Here is a 4,965-nt window from a genome sequence, read left to right as displayed (position 1 = left end):
ATGTCACATAGGTCAGCGCCCATCAGAAAGTCGCTATTTGGCGTGCCATCGCCACGGACGTCCGGACCCTGGGGGTCCACAACAGACGGGGCACCCACTGCCGGAAGAGGTGGGAGGACATCCGACGCTTGAGCAGGAAGACGGCGGAGGCTCAGCTGGGGATGGCCTCCCAACGTAGGAGGGGTGCCAGTCGTACTTTGACCCCCCTGATGTCCCGGATCCTGGCGGTGGCCTACCCTGATTTGGATGGGCGCGTGAGGACATCACAGCAGACACAAGGGGGTGAGTACAAGCACATTCTGCTATCTTTGCGCGCAGTGGAGGTGTCTGGGTGGGGGAGGAGGGCTGTGGGTATCCCTAGGCCAGGGCGATTTCTGTAGGCTAGGCCCCTCCGTAAGGCATGGCCCTGTGCCCCCGACCCCCACCTCTGTAGGGTGCCTAGTACAGCTATTCATGGCCCTGTGTCACCTATGTGTGCAGTTGTCGTCCATAGGCTTGTAGGCCATGTCCCACTGATTGAGTAGTGCACCCCAAGTGCGTGGCGTAGTGCAGGGGGCTTCTGTGTCTGTCCTCTCCGCCAACGGTGTCGCCCATGCATGCACTCAACATGTCTTTATTTCTCCCTTTTTTTGTGGTCTTCCTGTTCATGTGTGCATTAGCATCATCAGGCGGAGGAGAAGTGGCATCGGAGCACGAGGGAGCTGCATCCCACATGGCCCTGGAGGGCCATGCAACGGACTCTGAGTACACCAGTGGGACGGAGGGCGAGGGGAGCTCCACAGCAGGGACACGTGCTGACACCAGCGACACAGACTCATCCTCGGAAGGGAGCTCCCTTGTGGTGGCGGCAACATCCGTGCCCCCCGCAACAACAGGTACAGCCGCCACCCAGCGCACCAGCACCGCCCTCCCAGCAGCCCCTCAGCGTTCGCCCCATGCCCGCTCACCCAGGAAGGTGGGCATCTCCTTCGCCCCAGGCACCTCAGGCCCTGCCCAGTCACCCCTGCTGCCCTCAGTGAGGAGGTCATTGACCTCCTGAGGACCATCATTGTTGGGCAATCTACCCTTTTGAATGCCATCCAGGGTGTAGAAAGGGAGGTGCACCGGAGTAATGCATACCTGGAGGGCATTCATTCTGGTCAGGCTGCCCATCAGCGATCGTTCAGCGCTCTGGCCTCAGCACTGACGGCAGTCATTGTCCCTGTCTCTAGCCTCCCCCCTCCAACTTCCTTCACCCAGACCCAAAGCCCTGTACCTCTGCCTATCCCAGACACACCATCAGACCAGCCTGCACACCTCAACACCCAAGGGAAGCTCATCAAGACATAAGCACCACACATCACACAAGCATTCACACAAGCAACATCCACATGCAGACATAACAACACCCACTGCCTCCTCTGTGTCCCCCTCCTCCTCTTCTCCCTCCTCCCTCCCTGTGACGTCTCCACTCACACTTGCATGCACAACATCTTCAGCCACTATGTCCATCACCAGCACACCCACCAGAACACTCCGCACACGTGCAGTCACCACCCCCACTACCATTTACACGTCCCCTGTGTCCTCTCCCAGTGTGTCTGTCACCCCCTCTTCCAAACCACACAAACGCAGGCAGCCACCCACCCAACAGCCATCCACCTCACAACAGCCTCCAGCACCAGCACCTGCACCCAAAGACACCAGACTTCACTCTCCTACAACCACATCCTCTTCCTCCACTCCCATACCCACTACACCTACCCGTCCCTCTCTTTCAAAATTGCTTTTCCTTTCCAAGCTTGACCTCTTTCCAACAACTCCCCCACCCCGTCCATCTCATAAGACTCCAATCAGCACCTCAGCCACCACAAAACCCGGTCCTACAAAGACAATAGTCCAAGGACTTTGGAGTCCCCCACCCTCAAAGCCAGCTACTTCGGCTAGGAGCCAAGACACGGCCAGCCCACCCCCGGAAAAACAAGCAAAGATTGCCAGTGCCCGGTGCGAGAGGCCAAAGACAGCAGGCTCCAAAATCCCTACCCTGGCTCTGTCAGGAAGTGGGGTGCCACCTGGCACACCGCCAAAGGGTAGAAAGGGCCACAGACGAGCAGGGAAGGGTGGCAAGGGCAGCACGCCCGACAAGTCCGGCAGCAGGCCAGCTGCCCAGGAGGGCCCCACCAGCCCCATTTCAGGTGTGCAGGAGGACACCCACAGGCCCAGTACTGCAGCACAGGAGGGCCCCGCAAGCGAAAAAAGACAGATGGGCAGGAAGACCCCGCCAGCCACATGTCAGGTGGCGAGTGACATCCATGGCATGGCCGGATCTGCTGACCTGGACACTCATCTCAAGCACCGCTGAACAGGGCCCTTCAAGTCAAGCACCGCTGAACAGGGCACCGCCGTCTCAAGCACCGCTGAACAGGGCCCTTCAAGTCAAGCACCGCTGAACAGGGCCCTTCAAGTCAAGCACCGCTGAACAGGGCCCTTCAAGTCAAGAACCGCTGAACAGGGCACCGCTGAGCAGGGCCCTTCAAGTCAAGAACCGCTGAACAGGGCCCTTCAAGTCAAGCACCGCTAAACAGGGCCCTTCAAGTCAAGCACCGCTGAACAGGGCACCGCCGTCTCAAGAACCGCTAAACAGGGCCCTTCAAGTCAAGCACCGCTGAACAGGGCCCTTCAAGTCAAGCACCGCTGAACAGGGCACCGCCGTCTCAAGCACCGCTGAACAGGGCCCTTCAAGTCAAGCACCGCTGAACAGGGCCCTTCAAGTCAAGCACCGCTGAACAGGGCCCTTCAAGTCAAGAACTGCTGAACAGGGCACCGCCGTCTCAAGCACCGCTGAACAGGGCCCTTCAAGTCAAGCACCGCTGAACAGGGCCCTTCAAGTCAAGCACCGCTGAGCAGGGCCCTTCAAGTCAAGAACCGCTGAACAGGGCCCTTCAAGTCAAGCACCGCTAAACAGGGCCCTTCAAGTCAAGCACCGCTGAACAGGGCACCGCCGTCTCAAGAACCGCTGAACAGGGCCCTTCAAGTCAAGCACCACTGAACAGGGCCCTTCAAGTCAAGCACCGCTGAACAGGGCACCGCCGTCTCAAGCACCGCTGAACAGGGCCCTTCAAGTCAAGCACCGCTGAACAGGGCCCTTCAAGTCAAGCACCGCTGAACAGGGCCCTTCAAGTCAAGAACCGCTGAACAGGGCACCGCCGTCTCAAGCACCGCTGAACAGGGCCCTTCAAGTCAAGCACCGCTGAACAGGGCCCTTCAAGTCAAGCACCGCTGAACAGGGCCCTTCAAGTCAAGAACCGCTGAACAGGGCCCTTCAAGTCAAGCACCGCTGAACAGGGCCCTTCAAGTCAAGCACCGCTGAACACGGCACCGCCGTCTCAAGAACCGCTGAACAGGGCCCTTCAAGTCAAGAACCGCTGAACAGGGCCCTTCAAGTCAAGAACCGCTGAACAGGGCACCGCTGTCTCAAGCACCGCTCCTCTGGGCACCGCCGTCTCAAGCACCGCTCCGCTGGGCCCTTCATCTCAAGCACCGCTCCGCTGGGCCCTTCATCTCAAGCACCGCTCCGCTGGGCACCGCCGTCTCAAGCACCGCTCCGCTGGGCCCTTCATCTCAAGCACCGCTCCGCTGGGCACCGCCGTCTCAAGCACCGCTGGCCCATTGGCAGAAGGGGCAGGCCCCCATCTGTGTTGGGCAGGGCTGCACGAAGCACTTTGGGCACCATGCCTCCTCCAGAACCAGTGGAGTCTGTCATCCACTTGAGAGACTGTGGCTTTGCACTCCCCAGGATGGCACAGTGGACAACCCACCCACTGTATAGACTTGAGAGACTGTGGCTTTGCACGCCCCAGGATGGCACAGTGGGCACCCACCCACTGTAGAGACTTGTGAGACTGTGGCTTTGCACTCCCCAGGATGGCACAGTGGGCACCCACCCACTGTATAGACTTGAGAGACTGTGGCTTTGCACTCCCAGGATGGCACAGTGGGCACCCACCCACTGTAGAGACTTGTGAGACTGTGGCTTTGCACTCCCCAGGATGGCACAGTGGGCACCCACCCACTGTATAGACTTGAGAGACTGTGGCTTTGCACTCCCCAGGATGGCACAGTGGGCACCCACCCACTGTAGAGACTTGAGAGACTGTGGCTTTGCACTCCCCAGGATCGCACAGTGGGCACCCACCCACTGCAGAGACTTGAGAGACTGTGGCTTTGCACTCCCCAGGATTGAACAGTGGCCATGGAGGCCCCTCGTGGATCTGGCGTTGTGTACTCATGTGGCTTAGGTGCCCCCCTTCCCTTCCCCCTGAGGTGCCTGTAGTTTTGCTATCTGATGCCCCTGCAGTGTTCTCTCCATTGGAGTCAGGTATCCTGTGTGGGCTTTGCCCCTGTGTTTTTGCCCAGTGGCCCACGAACAATGGCTGATACACAATTCGGACAGGACATTTTATATATATATATAGTTATAGATGTTTGATATATTTTTTACTCAGCCTTACAATATAATCCAAATTTCATAATCATTTTCTTTTGTATTTGCATTCTTCTGGGGGGTTTCGGGGTATCACTCTGAGTTGTTGCTATGCATTGATGTGTGTGTTGTAGTGGGTGAGGGTGGGGGTGGTGTATGTGTGTCCCCGTATTTTTTTGCCTCCCCCCTCCCCTGTGTCGTAGGTGCAGCACTCACCGTTGTCTTCTGCGCCGGCGTTCGTGCTCCTGGTAGAGGAGCAGGAATACAATAGCTGGCAGTATGTGTAGTTCGGGTTCCATGCTGTCCAGATTCCTTGTGGGGTGTATGGAGGTGAGCGTTTTCCGTTTGAAATGGCTGTTTCGGACGTGTTTTTATCGGCGGGGCTACCGCCCCGGAAAAGGTGGCGGATTGGTGGGTTGTGATAGGGTGGGCGGTACATTGACTCTCGCCTGTCTGTTGGCAGTGACCGCCGCGCTGTTTGTTTGTCCTGCCGTGGCGGTCGG

Source organism: Pleurodeles waltl, chromosome 9 (assembly GCF_031143425.1).
Source record: "Pleurodeles waltl isolate 20211129_DDA chromosome 9, aPleWal1.hap1.20221129, whole genome shotgun sequence".
Taxonomy (NCBI): Eukaryota; Metazoa; Chordata; class Amphibia; order Caudata; family Salamandridae; genus Pleurodeles; species Pleurodeles waltl.
The sequence above is the reverse complement of the archived record's forward strand: the minus strand, read 5'-3'. Positions refer to the sequence as shown.